This window comes from Suncus etruscus, chromosome 8 (genome assembly GCF_024139225.1).
Source record: "Suncus etruscus isolate mSunEtr1 chromosome 8, mSunEtr1.pri.cur, whole genome shotgun sequence".
NCBI classification, from domain to species: domain Eukaryota; kingdom Metazoa; phylum Chordata; class Mammalia; order Eulipotyphla; family Soricidae; genus Suncus; species Suncus etruscus.
This window is the reverse complement of record NC_064855.1, coordinates 121,783,642-121,801,991: the sequence shown is the minus strand read 5'-3', so window position 1 is coordinate 121,801,991 and position 18,350 is coordinate 121,783,642. Positions and strand designations below refer to the sequence as shown.

At 40.4% G+C, this 18,350-nt stretch overlaps 1 protein-coding gene across 1 annotated transcript in view; it reads left to right on the top strand.

The window, feature by feature from the left end:
• Window positions 1-17,507, top strand: part of NALF1 (NALCN channel auxiliary factor 1) — a 796,223-nt gene extending 778,716 nt beyond the window's left edge. The window contains 1 exon segment of the mRNA XM_049778122.1: window positions 17,498-17,507. The gene's annotated coding sequence lies outside the window, so the exon portion shown is untranslated.
• The last annotated feature ends 843 nt before the right edge of the window (window positions 17,508-18,350 follow it).

Here is an 18,350-nt window from a genome sequence, read left to right as displayed (position 1 = left end):
TCTAATAGTACATTATAGAAGATGATTTTTTTTAAATATGGGTTAATAGCCTGGTGGGCTGAAATTATTTCATCTTCCCACCCACCACTTTCAGAAGTCATTGTCCTTTGACCTTCTCAGAGAGTGACAAGAAGATGCTTTAACAGTAGAGAGTTAAGAGAAAAATGATACCCATGAATGGAATATGCACATGGACTTCCACACACTTCCTCCACATGTACCCCAATGACTGACCTCTGGGATCTTAGTTTCTAACATTGAGTTTAATAGATCCTGTCTAAGGAACATTCCAGAGGCTGCCTTCTTGGTGATCCTGTAGATTTATCCAGCTGAAGGGAACTGAAGGGTCCTGTACAAACAGAAAGACCCCATGAATATTCCACTCCAATGTTCACATTTCAGATGATTTGATCTTGTTCTTCCAAGGTTCCAAACCAAGTGCCCTTCCCAAACTACAAACCAAGAGCTCAATGGCCTGGTATTTGTTCCAACAGAACATGTGGACCCCACAACCTATGATAGTCCAAATCCCTAGGCTCTTCTTCCCTTGGGCACTATATCAGGAATTCTGTAGACCTACTGATTCTGAAGACCTATTGACCACCATTATCCTTGTCATCCTCTCTAGGGGCCCAAATTAACCACCTTCCTCCTTGCTGTCCTCACCAGGGCCCCAAACATGAATGATCCTGCTCTTCACTTCTCTCCCAAGGATGAAGAAAAGTGGCGTTAAGACCTCTATTATCATCTGCGTTATCCAGGTGTATCCAGAGTTGTCACCACTAGTTCTGGAATACTCTGTTCTCTTGGGCAGCAACTTTGGGGCTCTTGGCACAAGATATGCCGTGAAACCTCCAAAGTGAGGACCAGACTAGGAAGAGAATATCAACCCCAGTAGAGCTTCCCCCACACTTCTTTCTCTACTTCTCCTGGAGTCTCATCCACTGAAGTGCCCTGTCATTGACCCTGCCAGATCTATCTCCAAAGCTTTAGTTATTTTTTTAGTCACTAAATGAAGAGGCAAGTTTCTGAAGAAAGCACTTTTGCTCTCAACAAGCAAAAGCATGTCCCACCAGAGCTCACTGGGATTTCATACAGTTTTTTTCCTAGAAGCCCTGTGTAGCCCCCAGGTTCCCTCATGCACTCTCTCCTCCTGGGGTCTCTTGAATGCCCAGTCTCCTCCCATGGTTCCCCGAGTCTTCATATCTCTGGGCATACCACTGAATCTCTGTCTCTTCCTCCAGAACACCCTATATACCCAGATTTTCCCCAGGATTCCCCTTGGGTACACTTTTTCCCCAGATCTCATTGCATTTCCTCTCTCCTCCCAAGACCCCCTCCCAAGAGGGTTCGCAGTATCTCTTTCTGTCTTCCTGCTCCTCTCTCTGCCATTCCCGGTTGACTTCCAGCCTCTATTTGTCTTTTCTCACCCCCTTTCTCCCTCTGTACCATCTCTCAAGTCTGGCTCCCTACTTCCCATCTCTTCCTAGAACCTTCTAGACTCCCGTCTTTCTTCATATGAAGGAGCATTTCTGTGTAGTCAGTATCTTCTCTACTTCCTCACCAGAGCCCTTACTTCTTTTGCATCCCCATTTCTGTCCACACACCCTTCTAACAAGACCTAACTGATGTTCAGTCACTATCCCGAAAGAGTCTTGAGCCATGACACCCCATTTTAAGAAACCACAGCAGAAAAAGGACCCCAAAGAGTCATCTATGAAGACTCTCTTTATAGTCATGCCACGTCCACTGAGTGTAGCATCCCTGAGTCTCACACTCTTTTTCTGTCTCACTCTCCTCTCCTCTCCTCTCCCCTCCTTTCCCCTCCTCTCCCCTCTTCTCCTTCCTCCTCTCCTCTCCTCTCCTTTGTTGCCTCTCCTCTCCTCTCCCCTCCTCTCCCCTCCTCTCCTTCTACTCCTTCCTCTCCTCTTCACTCCTCTCCTCTCCTTTGTAGCCTCTTCCCTCCTCTCCTCTCCTCTCCTCTCCCCTCCTCTCCCCTCTTCTCCTTCATTTCTTTCCTCTCCTCTCCTCTCCCATCCTCTCCCCTCCTCTCCTTCTTTTCCTTCCTCTCCTCTCCTCTCCTCTTCTCTCCTCTCCCTCCTGAATCTTTTTTTCTGCCGCTCTACTTTATCTTCTTGAATGCAAGAGGACCGAAATTGATGGATCCTTTTCATGTAGTCAAGCTTTCTTAACCACCTTTAAATAAAATCTTATTAAAGAACCCCCAGATATAAAAAATAGATGAAAGTGATAAAAAGGAACCTTCAGGCAGCATACATTTAATTGTTTGGCAAAAATAAATGTTTAATTTTCATAGCCCTAGAAATACCTGTGTCGCTCAAGGCTGCGCAGAACTCATTTTGAAAACTGGGGTACTATACTTTTAGGCTACAGGCTTTATAATAAAAGCAAAAGAGAAAACTGCAAGAGTTTAGTTGAACATACATGTGCACATATTTGTCTGTATATTAATTTTTGTAGAAATTAATTGATAGCTATGTAAATGTATATTATTGAATACAGTATTTCAGAAAGAATAGATGCAGAGATTAACATTGATTTCTCAAAGGTTGGGAATAGCTATGAGGAGGGAATTAATTCCTCAAGAATGTCAAATTGATTTTGTTGTTTGGTCTGAGTTTGGGTTCAAGTTTAGGGTCATGGCTAATGATGCTCAAGGGCTATTTCTGTGTTAAAGTTCTGGGTTCACTTTCAGTGAATAAGCATTTGATAAGTATATACATTGATTTCTGAGTCAAAGGAATGAACCCACATTGCAAGTATTGAGATGAGGGGCTAGAGAGATAGCTCAAATGGGCAAAAGCATAGTTTTGCAGGGCTTCAATTCTGGCATACCCAAGCATCAAAAGGTACAGTCCTGAGAATTGATCCAAGGGCATATTGGGTCTGACACAAAAGCAGAAGCATAATATTTTGGTTCAGGGTGTAGCTTAGTGCACTGGCATGTGCTTTGCATGTATGCAGTTCATGCATGTTCCATTCCCTTACACTACTGAAAAGAATATTGGACTCTATAAAACCAACTTTGATTCCAGCAATAAAAGCAAAAAGAACGTGATCTCTTATTAAAGTTCACCAATAGATAATTCACTAATCATGCCCACAGAATTAATAACCCCAAACCATGTAATATTAAATACCTACTTCAGCCACAGATACAGTTTTTCAGCTCCCTGTGAGTGATCCTATGAAGATGAGATTCTTCCTCGAGGACCATCAGATATTGCTTATCTATTACACATCAAGTGTTCCTACCAGCTGGTACGCATGCAACCTTGTCTTACATGACTGAAGGTACTCATCAAATCCATGCCTTCACCTAGAGCTTCAACTAGTTGTTCTGAGGGTCAAGAGATTGATTTTAGTCACCTAGCAATGCTCAGAGGTTACTCCTGGCTCTTCACTCAAGTATCACTCCTGATAGAGTTTAAGGGATCATATGTGAGTAGATATAGAACCTGGGTCAGCCATATGCAAAGCGAGTGCCCTCCCTTGTATACTACTGCCATGCCCCCTTACAAGTTTTTAATACCTGTACTTCAACCACTTCTCCTCTGATCATTAGATGTTTTATGAGCATGGTTTGAGCCAGATAATATAACTGCAAAAGCCATGTTGTGCAAACCATAAAATATTGACTGACTGCAAAGCATTTATTGACTTGGTCTTTCTTGTCAGACCATAGTGGATCTCAAAGATGTTACTACTCCCACAATGTGCTCCATCACTTCCAGGGTAGTAATGGCACAGGTTTCCAAGTTTGCAAATAACTGATTTATCTAAGAGATCAGACTATACAAATGTGACAAGGTAATGAAAACAGGATAGGCAACCCAATAAAAGAAGAAACAAATATCATGATTAGTCTTTACTTCACAGTGAAAAAAGTCTAGCTAATAACTCTACATGAAGAATGAGAGAATGGCTTGTTAACCCAGTAACAGGACTCCCATTTCAGTCCCTCAGACTGGAGACATAATTCCCCTTTGTGTGACACTGAGAAAGAAAGGAGATCACATAGAAAAGTATTGAGTGACTGAGCACAAACATAAAGAAAGCAATTTAGTAAAATCTTGTTCTGCCACCAGTCCATATGTTTTTAACTGGACTCTTTTTATCTCTTTATTTCTTAGTAGGGTTATAATGTGCAGTTATAGGCATTAAAACACTAGAACAAGTAGATTCAGAGTAAAAGTAAGAGTAAGTTTCTAACATACCACCACTGCTAACTTCTGCCTTTAGCCCCCAGTCTTAATGGGAGGTAACCATCAGTCAATACAACCCAGTCTGCTTTTACTACTTCATAGAAGAGGAGAAGAAATGAGAGGAAACAAGAGAGCATGGGAGAGGAAAGGGAAGAGAAGGGAAAGAAGAGGAGAGAAGAAGAGAGGAGAAGAAAAGAGAATAATAAAGGATAAGAGAGAAAGGAGAGAACAGGAGAAGAGAGGAGGGGAAAAGGAGAGAAAAGAAAAGGGCAGTAAAGAGGAAGGGAGTAAAGAGAAGAGAAAGAATGAGAAAAAATTAAAGGAGATACATATAAAGGTTTTCGATGACTTTGTTTTGTTATTGGTTACTTTTGTTTTAATATTTTGTTTGTTCTACACAAATTCTTTGCTTTGTTATTTCTACTGAAAAGATTTCCCTTCTCCTCAGGGAGTGAAAGCCAGTGGGACTAAGTTCTAATATGATTGTCAAGCTCCCTGTCAGAGCTGAGACGGTTTTTCCTGACCCTGGAGCAGAGGCCTAGTTAATTGCCTGGCACTTCTGTCTATAGCCGCACACAAGGAAAGGCCAGTTCTCTGAGGGGTTCAGGCATGAGGGTGGGGCCACTGGCACAAATAAAACACACAGTTCTTCAAACAGCAGCCTTAAAGTTAGAACATCTGACAATCCATGACAGGGTCAGAGAGATAGCAAAGCAGATCTATCCTTGCACACACTCAACCCCAGTTCAACTCCTGGCACCCGAGCTCCAGCAGAAGGGGCTGGGCGGAATCTCTGAGTAAAAATTCAGGAGGAAACCCTGAGCACTGCCAGGTATAACCAAAACTCAACAACAACAAATAGAACAACAACATCAAAGATGGCTTTCAGAAAATGTCCGGTAATTTGATGCATGTGGGTTGAGGATGGTCAGGTCAGTGGTTCTCTCAAGTACAGAGGCAAGTTGGGTCTCCCAGCATCTATAGGATGAGGATGCTAAAAGAAGAAACTGGAGAGAGAACAGGAGTGGATGGTCTTTGATCCAGAGGGCAGGAGCTTTGTTTGTTCAACCCATTGCCCTGGAGTTGATCCACCTTCTAGGTGTCCCTATAGGATCTAGAATCAGGAGGGTTCCTTGGGAAGAGAGCCCTCAGAGAGCTACTGATTGTATCCATACAGACCCTCAGGACCTCCCCTCTGTGATACACTTTCAGAGCATCACCTTCCATGAAAACAAGGCAGAATTCACAGGCATTGTCCATGAATACAAGACAGAATTCACCACCACTATCCATAAAAACATGACAGAATTCACCACCACTCTCTGTAAATACAAGACAGAATTCACCAGAACATGTCTCCTGTGCTACTCCATATCTATAAAAGAAGCAAAGACAGTTGTTAAAATATCTTGACTAGGGCCCGGAGAGATAGCACAGTGGTGTTTGCCTTGCAAGCAGCCGATCCAGGACCAAAGGTGGTTGGTTCGAATCCCAGTGTCCCATATGTTCCCCCGTGCCTGCCAGGAGCTATTTCTGAGCAGACAGCCAGGAGTAACCCCTGAGCAACACCGGATGTGGCCCAAAAACTAAAAAAATAAAAATCTTGACAAGATTGAGTTGATTGGATTGTCAGTTGGGACATGGCTTGAGTTTGTGTTCAACATCTGATTTTTTGTTTTGAGTTTTTATTGGAGTGAGGAGAGAAAGAGGTTGGGTCATACTTGGTGATATTCAAGGGTTGCTCCTGTCTCTGTGTTCAGGGTTCACTGAGCCCTGAGCTCCTGTCTGAGCTCTGGATACTACATACAGTGCTGGGAATTGAACTGGAGATTAACACATGCAAGGCAAGCTTGTTATCCCCTGTATATCTGTCCCAGCCTCCTCACCTGGTCTTTGATTTTTATACTTCATTGAACAATGACCAGGCAGAGTCAAGAGACGTTACCTGTGTGGGTAGAAACAGCATGAGTGCAGGGAAGAAAGCAGGATACTTTGGTCAGATTTTTCCAGAGACACAAGACTAATAAATCATGGACCATCACACAGAGAGATTTATTCTAAGAAATGGGCTCAGGTCATGAGAGTCCAAACTCTCAGATTGAGTCAACTATTTGGAATCTCAGTGGAGAATCATGGAGCAACCAGGCTGCAGAGTTGACATGGGATAGCCCATGTTTTAGATTATTTATGTTTGTTCTATTCAGGTCTTTGATTCATCAGATATGTCACATGAATGTGATGGATGTCACTCTATTTAATTCAAAATCTACCCATTATAACACTAATCTCAAGCAAGACTTCCATCATAGAAATATCCAAAATAAAACTTGGGATAAATGACTGGCATCAACCTAACTTGAGAAGGTAATCTATGAAAAAAGAAGGAAGGAAGGAAGAAAACAAAAGACAAAAGAGAGAGAAGTGGGGGGGGTTGTGCAGTGGGAAAGTGGGGGAATTCAAATCTCAGTGTTCATTGTGGACAGACCTCCCCCAGGCAGGCTCTAGTACAGAGGAAAAAACACAGTTTTCCCATAGCTCACATTGCTAAAGCAGACTATTGCTTTAGGTTGGAGGTGAGTTGGGGTTAGTTGGAGGAGAAGCAAACTGCTTCCCTGAACAATTCTCTGAGCTGTGGTTGAAGCACACAATTGCAAAACTCTCTTTGGCAGCTTCTAGACTAGAGGAATGTCTGTGTGGGGACATTTTAGGAAGCAGCGGCCACTTCCTGTGTAATATCCATGTCCAAAATACCTGCTCTGTCCCTTGTCAGCTGTGTGGATACTCTGAGAAGGATTCTGTGGCATTGCCAGCCCCTGCAGAGCCCACTTGCTTAAAGACACTTTTTATACTATATTTAGTATCACTGACTATAGAAATTTTCATGATCAATTCCTTTTTTTTTTTTTTTTTTTTTGGTTTTTGAGCCACACCCATTTGACGCTCAGGGGTTACTCCTGGCTATGCGCTCAGAAATCGCTCCTGGCTCGGAGGACCATATGGGAAACCGGGGGATCGAACCGTGGTCCATCCTACACTAGCGCTTGCAAGGCGGACACCTTCCCAGCCCCGATCAATTCCTTTAAAAAAAAATAATGTCTTTATTTAAATAGCTTGATTACAAACATGATTGTAGTTGGGTTTCAGTCATGCAAAGAACACCCCCCTTCACCAGTGCATCATTCAAACCACCAATGCCCAATCTCTCTCCTCACTCACTCCCTGCCTGTATTTAAGACAGGTATTCTACTTCTCTCACTTATTAATATTATCATGGTAGTTGTAGTGTAGTTATTTTTCTAACTGTACTCATAACTCTTTGTGGTGAGCTTCATATCATGAGCCAGTCCCTCCAGCCTTCATCTTGGGAATTATAACAATAATGTCCTTTATTTTTTTTAAACCCATAGATCAGTGAGATTATTCTCTGTGTGTGTGTGTCTGTCTCTCTCTCTCTCTCTCTCTCGCATATTTCACTCAGCATAATAGTTTCCATGTACATTCAGGTATAGAAAAATTTCATGATTTCATCTTTCCTGACATCTGCATAATATTCTATTGTGTATATGTACCACAGTTTCTTTAGTCATTCATCTGTTGAAGGGCATCTTGGCTGTTTCCAGAGTCTGGCTATTGTAAATAGTGCTGCAATAAATATGGGTGTGAGGAAGGGTTTTTTTTGTATTGAGGTTTTGTGTTCCTAAGTTATATCCCTAGGAGTGGTATAGCTGGATAATATTGCAGCTCGATTTCCAATGTTTCCATATTTTCCATAAAGGCTGGACTAGGCAACATTCCCACCAGCAGTGAATGAAAGTTCCTTTTTCCCTGAATCCCTGCCAGTACTGATTGTTTTTGTTCTTTGTGACATGTGCCAGTCTTGTGGTGTGAAATGGTATCACATTGTTGTTTTGATTTGCATCTCCCTGATGATTAGTGATGTGGAACATTTTTTCATGTGCTTTTGGCCATTTGTATTTCTTCTTTGACAAAGTCTCTGTTCATTTCTTTTCTGCATTTTTGATGGGGTTAGATGTATTTTTCTTGTTAAGTTTCTTTATTTTTTGCTCAGTTTTCCACTCCTTCCCCTTTCTCTTTCTTCCCACTTTAAGAAGTATTTCCTGTCAGAGTCTATTGTATCTAAAGCTCTTTTTCCTAACCTTTACAATGCTTGAGTGTGTGTCTGGGGTGTGGTAAGGTGGGAGTGAGGGGGAGATCAGCTTACATTAAAAAAAAATCACTTGAAGCCACTCACCTCTTGCATTAAGTTAACTGACCTGGAAGAACCCAAGTTCTACCAGAGATAAAGTAAGCCCTGGCCTCGGTTTTGCTATTTCTGTGCTCTGTGGACTTCCTGGCATCAAATAGATGTCTGACAGCCATATTAAATACTCACATTTTCATAAAGCCAAGGGAATATTTTGGAAAGTTTTCAAGAAAAAAATTGGGAAAGTAATTGTTTAAATGGGAAAGTTCCCTATACCCAGATTGACACTTTCTTAGGATGGTTGTCTCAAAATAGAACACGTGGGAGGTTAGAGTTCTTGGAAACAGGAAGTGATTGAAGACAAGAGGTTAAATGAGGGCATATCCGGCAGCCCCCTCCTCTGTTTAAATGTGCTTATCAGCTTGATCCAGATGATAATTAGCATTCTGAAATATCTAGACTTCAATGTCCTTGGCATGCTTTAGTTTCTAACCTGGAGGGTTAGATTTCACCTTTCCTTGATGGAAGACTATGTGATAAGCCATTATCAGAAAGAAATTAAAAGGGAAGGTAAGAGATTTCTACAGTGGTCTAAAAGTAGGAGGCTTTGAGTGCACAGATAACATTTGGATGAGAAATGAGGCAGACCCAATTACTTAAATCACATCTTCCCTAATTGATGAGAAGGGCATTCTGCCAATTTCCAGTGGAAGCTATCGGGCAGATGATTTCTTTCTCAATATCATCATTTTCAAAATTCTTGACAATGTGGAAATGTTTCCAAGCGACAAAAAATATAGTGACTTTCAACAATATAGCCAAGGTGAGTTGAGAGCGATGTGAATCTTTGCCCTGACTGCTTCTGTTGTGGAAAGCAACTGTAACACAATATGATTAGACATATCAATTGGTTGGAGTAGATGCCAAGAAATGACCATCAGAACTTGGGAAATTTAATTTAAAAATGAAAGTCTAGAAACTGTCTTTGCTTTTCTATCATTGATGTCTCCTATTTTCACTAGACTCTACAGAGTAGAATTACATATGTTACTACTAAGATTCAGTGATACTTTAAAAATATCAAAGAAAGTCCCCAAATTTGTGACCATTGACCCTCATGATCATTGTGAAAGCATGAAAGTGAAGGTATAAGTAATCATGAGTAATAATATTATTTCTGCTACATGCCCCCTGCCGGTCACCTCCCCTCCAGTTCTGTACAAAGCCATCCCTGAAAGATTCTTTGGGTATTTCTCCATCATTTTACTTGTCCAGCCAAGGCTACTCATACTTCTCTTTGCATTTCTCTTACAGTATATTGGCAAAAAAAAAATAGAATTAAGCAATAGGGAAATAATTTTTGTAGCTTTCTAAAGATGGCTGCTTTCAATGATCCAATCAATGTAATTCTCTCTCTCTCTCTCTCTCTCTCTCTCTCTCTCTCTCTCTCTCTTTCTCTCTCTCTCCCCCTCCCTCCTCCTAACTCATGTTTCTCATTTCTGATTGAATACTTGGCTTAGTCTTTAACCTTAAGCAAGAAAAAAACCACGACTCATCCAATAAATAGCAATTGGTAGCAATTTCCCTTCATAAAAGGGAAAGTTCTTTTAGACCAATTGCAGAAGGGAAAATGTAATAGCATCGCAATTACCTGCCTGCCTCCGATGGTCCCCCCTTTGGCTTCTAGCCACATATTACAAATTCTTTTCGAAATTCATAGCTCAGCTCCCATTTTCTCATTTTATGGAGCTAATATTCTTACAATATTTCAAGGACTCTTCACTCTCTCAATCACTTCCAGGAAGGAAAGGAAATTATGGTAAAAAGGAGGACATTCTTTAAGGAAACTAATCAGTTAGATAGTGAAGAGATTTAAGAGCAAATTTCAAGACTTTGAAAGTAATGAAAGAGAAGAAACCTTTAGCTATAGAGAGTGCATCCTTAATGTTGTTTTAAAGTGCTAAAATCAACTTGAGGAACTGGATTAATCAGTAGAGCGCATTAAACAGAACCAACTGACATGATTTCTTAGTGTGAGGAGAATTTGTGAAGCCGCCAAGCCCATCTCTGTTTGTTTGGAGAGCCTCACACGGGGGAAGGACAACTGAAAAAACATCTGCAGTCGGCTGGAACTGCATTCCCATCGCCACGGGGCAGCTGAGATGCATCCAACCATCTCTTCTAGGACATCAAAAAAAATGTGCCTAATTGCTTTAGCCTTGGCTGGTTAAATAGTTAAGTTCGGGCCTGTGTCTTAGAGTGTGTGATGGAAAATAAATGAGCTGATGATGGGGTTAAGGAGGAGCATTTTCACAGACCTTCCCTTGCCATCCCTCCTGCTGGGCCATTTGATATTCCAGCTCTCTCTCTTCTCCTTGTGACAGTAGAAGATGTCATTGGAGACTGTGTGCATGAGACTTTGCTTCCCGGGTGAGAAGCCTTTCAACGGCAGTGGGAGAGGCAGCTTCTTGGATGTAGCAAGAGAGTGCTCTTGGGAACTTAAATTACCGCATAGATTGTCTTATAAGACAAAGCGACCCCACATTGATGAAACTTGTCACAAAGAGCAGCGAGTGCAGTTAAGTCAGACAAGGGACCGTGTTGACAATAAGAGTTGGAAATTCTTGTTCTGGACAAAAACAGGGTGTTGGAAGAAGGGAAAGTGATAGTCAGGATACCCCTTCAGCAACAATATTAAAGCACTGTCTAAAGGGGGAAAAAAGAAGAGAGAAAATGTGCATTAGTGAAGGTTGTGTGGGGCACTGTATAATAAAAACTTTCATGAACAACTTTGCAATTGTGAAAAAAAAAACAATGCATTATGAACAACCTTATAATCACAGTTGTTTAAATAAAGTAATAGTTACCAAACATGTTCCTTGTCATACTGGTCACCCCTCACTCCCTCAGCTTCCCAGTTCCATTTTCCTCCATGTTGTCAGCTGTGATCATTGTTATGACTCTAGATTGGCGCCTTCTCATATCAGTCTATGCCTCTCACTGTCCCTGTCCCCTGCAGACCCAAAGGCTATTCTGAGCAAGACTCTCTAGGAATGAACATAAAGACTTGAAAGACATGAACATTGCTGAGATAATGAGTGGAAGAGAATGCTTTATTTAGCTGCTACTTTTCCCCTTTAGATCCCCAAGTATCCAACTCCCTGAGAAGGATGACTACCAGTCGCAGGTGCTGCAGGAGTCTTTATGGGATGCATCCTTCTGGATAGTGTAGGGGATCTTCACTCTCCCGCCTGACTGCTCCAGCTTCTATACAAATGCTTCATCTCCTTAACTTCACTGTTCGGAAGCACCATTATTTATTTTCATTATTTAGCCACCCCCCCCAAAAAAAAGGCCAAAAAGGAGCCATTTCTTGTTCATGTCAGATAACTATTCCTTTACTTCTCCAGTTGGAAGAAATGGAGAGAATTTGACTAGCTTTCTTGGACACTGAGGTGAATGAAGGTCATTGGGAAGAATTCTGAATGGTTGCAGAAGAGAAAGATTATTCACATTTTCTTCCTAGGAGACTAGCGGAGTCGCAGAACGGACGCTTCCAAGCAGAGGAACCTGGTCTCATGGGCATAATTTCAGCATCTCTGAAACCATCCCCTGGAAGCTAAAAATGTGTTAGCACGTGCATTTCCTATACAAATTTTACAGAAATTTGAAGGAAATAAAGGGATGGAAAGTTTCCAGAAGGATACATAGAATCAGTAATTCAAAGAACGCGGATGAATTGGGAAGGCATCTGGGAGGGGGTGGCTAGATGGTGACATCCTGCTGTCTTCACTTCATTCAGCTGCTGCAGGCAAAGGGGATTTGCAAGAATGGGACCAAAGTGTTGGGGATGAGTCACCCCTCAAAAGTTGCCAGATATTTGTGAGGTTTCCAACTGACTCCTGGAAGAAAACAGGAAAGAGACTTTGAAAGTGACGTGTTCAAGCATTGTGGAGAATATTAGAATCTTTCATTAATGAACATTATTAGCACTAGCAGGACGAAACAGTCTCCAAACCCTACAGGAAAAGACTGAGCAGTGAACGCGGGCTCAGACCTTCCCCAGACCAGGTAATGCCTAAATATGCTAGAAATTTTAGACCTTCTGAGTATTGACTCCAGATGTTTGAAACATGTAGATTGCCTGAATCTTTTGATTTAGTCCTGTATGATATCTCCCTGTTGTTAAAAACTGAAGAGAGAATTGTAAGGAAAAGGGAACTTCCACAAACCTTGGGAGGATCATGTTAGCCATGTGGTAATCTAAGAAGATATACTTTATATATTTCTTTTTTTTTTGCAAATATTCTTTATTGTTTAAATACTTTTATTTAAGCACCATGATTATAAGCATGTTTGTAGTAGGGTTTTAGTTATAAAAAATAAAACATCCCCCTTTACCAGTGCAACATTCTCACCACCAATTCCCCTATTATCCTCCTTCCCCACTCCTTGCCTGTATTCAAGACAGGCATTCTATTTCTCTCACTCACTACCATTGTCATGGTAGTGTCACTGTAGTTATTTCACTAACTGAACTCACCACTCTTTGTGTCAAGCTTCATATCGTGAGCCAGTCCCTCCAGCTCTCATCTCTATCATCTCTGTGTATTATTACAATAATGTCTTTTAATTTTCTTAAAGCCAAAAAATGAGTGAGACTATTCTCTCTCTCTCTCTCTCTCTCTCTCTCTCTCTCTCTCTCTCTCTCTCTGACATGTTTCACTCAGCATAATAGTTTCCATGTACAGATTTAAAAAATGTTCAGAGGGGACCAGAGAGATAGGACGGTGAAGAAGGAACTTGGTTTGCATGCAGTTGATTTGGCTTCTGGTCTCAATCCCAGCATTCTCGAAGCCCTCCATGAGTGATCCCTAAACATGGACTCAGGAATGAGTGAAAGTGAATTTAAAGTTAGTCACTAGAGCTCTGCTTTCTTAAGTTCAGATAGTTTGCTTTCAAATGCAATCTTTTACGTATGATTTGCAGTTCAAAGAATAACATTTGGAGGAGCAAAGGACCCTGTGAAGAGGAAGAGTATTTCTGTTATATTTGATAGATAAACTGGTTAACCACAAAAGTACCCTTAAGTGAGCAAACTCAAGTTTGGGCTTTTCTATAGAGCTATCTTTTCCTTTGAAATCTATTGCTTGGACAGAAGAATGGCAGCACCATTAATCATTAACCTCCTGAACGTCACTCGTGCCAAGAAAGCCCACTGGGATGCATTGACTTGAGACATAAACAATTTCCTAGAACCAGAGTTGGTTCCCAGGCAAAGGTGAGTCAGATGTCCAGGTAGGGAAGAGACAGAAAGCCTGTGGGTGCCAAGAAACTTGAGGCAAACTTGGCAATGGAATGTGAGAAGGGCACCTTGTTTCTGCTAGTGGGATTTCCTTGCAACCTGACCTACCTCTTCAGCTTTAAACAAAATGCAGAAAATGCAGGTATTGGGAGCCTTAAGTGAAATCTTAAAAAAAATTCATTTATTCAAGGTTTTAGCATCTTATTCTTCTTCTCTGAGATTAGGGAGATTTCTGTGTATTTGTTAAAGCCTAATGCTGATTACGTGTCCTAACGTCTGGTATGAAAGGCATCCCTAAAGCTCAAAATTGCCTGATTGGGAGCCACTGTGAACTTATTATTTCTTCTCAATACTGAAGACTGAAGGTGAAATCTGAGTATTGTGGGGGTCAAGGAAATGAGAAAGCAAATGGCTGATTATTTGGATTAAATAAAAGACAAATAAACTTGGTAAAAAGTGGCCAATTTCGGGTGGGTTGTTTGTTTTCCGGGGTCACACCCAGTGATGCTCCTCGGTTACTCCTGGCTATGCACTCAGAAATCATTCCTGGCAGGTTTGGGAAATCATATGGGAAACAGGGAAACTAACTCAGGTCCATTCCAGATCTGCTGTGTGTAAGGCAAATACTCTACCACTGTGCTATTACTCTAGAAAATGGTAGATTTCTGGGAGGGTACAGAGTATTGGCCATATGCCACTGTGCTCAGGAATAACCTCTATTATGCTCATGGAACCATATAGGACGCCAGAGATCAAATCTGGGTCAACCAGATGCAAAGAAAGTGCCCAACCTTCTGTACTATCTCTCTAATCCCAAAGATGGCAAACTTCTTATATACTAACAATTGCAGTATGTTTTATCATGAAGGGTTAATGATCCAATGACTCTAAGTTAACATTTAGAAATTTCTAAGTATTTTCTAGTCTACACACACCAGAGTCATTTTCCAAGTGAGAAATTTTCACCTTATAGATGTTTAAAAAAATGTGCAAGCTTGGATCTCTGGAATCTCAACATATCTTTTCTCAACAACTCCGCTATCCATTTTTAGTATGTGCTGTATTTTTATTTGGGGTTGGCTCCATTTTATTCTTATTAAATTTTATTTCATTCTAAAATTCTTTTTCTGTATCATCATAGAGGCCCTACCACACACAGAGTAATTCTACCAATTGTAGGCCTGAGAGATATTATGGGAGTTAAGACACTCGGCTTTCATTCAAATTCTATTCTGGCTGACACAAATACCCCCATCCCCTCCCCAAACACATGAAGGACTTATCCCTTATTGAGGAGCTAAGCCTGAACACTGCCAGATATGACCCAAAAAGCCCCTCTCAAATAACTGTCTAGTTAAACTTGATATCTTGTCTCAATAGAATATTATTAGAAAACACAGATATATTCCCCACAGAATATAGAATAATAGAATTCTTCCTTATAAAAGACATTGGAAGAGATATTGTAGTTTATTGAAAAAATATATATAAATATAATATACACATATATTACATTTATATTATATATAAATATGCCATATATTTATATATTATTTATTATATGAATGTTTATCATGTATTTATATTATTTGATTTATATGTATTTATTATTTATTTTTATTGTATTTAAATTTATGGTGTATATTAATATTTAAATTAACTATTATATTCATATTATATGGATATATATAAATATAAGAAAGGGTGATGAAAAGTGTCATGTTTTGTACTGGACTCTATTTGAAAGACTTTACTATCTAATCATTTTAGACTCCCAATAACCCAATGAGTTAAGAGCAAGTGTTCACTTTGCAGTTAAAGCCTCAAGTTGTAGTTTCCTAATCCATGAAGTAACTCAGTCAAGCTTAAAGAACTCCTCAATGACGGAGAACTTTTAACTCATGCTGACTCCCTCTGGGGTCTATGTGATGTGTTGACCAAGCTTCATATCAGAGGCTAGAGACAAGCAGGAAGGACAAGACTAACTTCCAGAAGGAACTTACTTGTGCACTATTCCCCATCTGGTCTTCCAAGCTAAGGCATTTGGAGTTTATCCAAAAGTACTTGGTGGAGAATGCTCACAAAAACCACATGTTTCAAGAAAAAAAATTCTGCCACATGTGTGTAATGGATTATTGGGGGGGGGGGGCTGAGTAATTAAAAATCGGTGCTGCAGAGAATTAGATGAGGCAAAGTCAGAGGTCCTGTGTCCAGGAAAACCCCCTCAAACGCATCAAGCCCTTTAAAGAGGAACTTGAAGTCTTAACTCCAGAGGGAAGGTTCAAGCAGCTGCATTGCTTGAAACTCAGGTGACAATGTGAGCCGGAGACACATTGTGGACAGACACAGGTGACTGGTGTGTGCTCTGACAGCCAGGGGGGGAAGGTCCCTCGACAGAGGCCTAGTTTTGCTACTGTGTCCCTGCTCAGATACTCTTACTTCCTTCTGTTCTCTTTCTCTCTGTCTCTATCCTCTTCATCTTCTAATCAACCTCATTTATTACCCAAAATGTTATTTCAATATTTTCTTTTAATATTTTAAAATAATACTTTAAATATCTTAAATAATATTTTTAAATATTGTAAGTAATATTTTTAAATTTTCAAAATATTTCAATGTTCAAATATAACTAGAAAATATTTTAAATATTTAAAATATTGAATATTGGGTATTTAATGTTTAATTTTTCTTTTCTTTTCTTTTTTGCTCTTTGGGCCACACCCAGTGACGCTCAGGGTGTGGTATAGTTATGTAGCCCACATTTGGCTATATGTAGCTATGCTCTGAGAAATCGCTACTGGCTTGGGGGACCATATGGGATGCTGGGGGGTTGAACCGTCCTAAAAGTTCTCCAATCCTTGAGGAGTTCTTTAAGCTTCACTGAGTTACTTCATGGATTAGGAAACTACGACTTAAGGTTTTAACTGCAAAGTGAAAACTTGTTCTTAACTCATTGGGTTATTGGGAATCTAAAATAACTAGATGCTAAAAGTTAGCAGGTACAAGGCAATCACCCTACCACTAGCACCACCGCTTCAGCCCCTAATATTTAAATAGTTTAATATTTTAAGATAGCATAAAATATTTTAAAATAATAGTCTATTTTTTAATATTTTCTTTATTTTATTACATTTTAATTTAATAAACAAGTATCACTCTGTCACTTTATGATTTCCACCCTTCTAGGTTTCTTTCTCATCTTAGCCAAGCTGCTTAAAAGTGATAAAAGTAACATATTCATCCCCTTCCTTCCCTTCCTCACCTCCCATGCATTTTCCTACCAAATGCCATCTGCTCCCAGCTTCCGGGGTTCCACAGAAATGACTGAAGAAGAGGCTAATAAGGCTGGACCATAGCCAAGACACAACCATCTTGGATGGTTTTCCTGGATTTCTGCAGCCACTCACATCTGCCAATGCTCAGGGGATACTCCTGGCTCTGCACTCAGGAGTTACTCCTGGTGGGCTCAGGGGGCCAAATAGGTCACAGGAGATCAAACCAGGGTAGGCCATGTGCAAGGTAAGCACCCACCTCACTGTACTATTTATTGCTCCAGCCCCCATCAGTATTTTCATTTTTGTCACCTGTGTACTACTATGCTAGGATCTGAGTATGTGGGGTTGTTTTCCTTTTTTATTTTATTTTTTTAAATAATATCTTTATTTAAGCACCATGATTATAAACATGTTTATCACTGAGTTTCAGTTATAAAAAAGAACACCCTCCTTCACCAGTGCAACCTTCCCACTACTAATGCCCCCCATATCCCTCCTTCTCCTGAAAGCTCTGAAAAGATAGCTCCATCAGAAGTTATTGCTGCTCTGACATTGAATGTTATTTCCTGGAAATATCTAAACTTTCGATGATTTTGCTGCCTTTTTATTGGTGGTGACTCTTCTCTTGAGCTAATTCACAATTTACATTGAGAAAAATCTAAGCAAAGAGAGTCTCTTGGTCACGGGCTAAGGCAGACACAGGTCATGAGGAGGTGAGTTCCTTCCTTTCTGAGGTGATTTCCCCAGAGGTGACTTCCTTAAAATTTGCCATGTTCTCTCATGTTCAGAGAGAACCTTGTCCTTGCCTCTTAATTAAATCATTATGAACAAACAGGCATAAAGAAAGGCTCTCCAGGTCTGACCAACAGGACCAGGAGAGGAACCTTGAGAGGAACCTTCTTCCCATGTTATGCTCTTTCCTTACCTTACCACTGATGGGTCTTCTCTGTAAAGAATAGAAAAGGTGAAAGATCATAACCTCACTTTTTGCGATCAGACCTCACCAAACCAGAGAGGAGTTTGAAGACAGAGACATGATCACTTTCTCCTTAAAAGAAGGTTGTGCACAGATTCTTATCACCAATCTCTCCTTTGTTTCCTCCCTTATTTCTTTCCATGATTTTTTTGAACTTTTCCTCTCCATTTCCTGGAGCCTTGAAGTTGATTCTTGCTTCATTGTTCTCTTTCTTCTCACTAGGTGATGTTGATGTGGTCAAGTTTCAGTATACCAGGAGCAAGTTCTTTACTTCAGAGATTGTTAGATTGATCACCCCAAATTGAAAAACAACCCTCAACAGAGTTTGATAGGTTCAGTTTCCCAACAAAGATCATTACCTCCA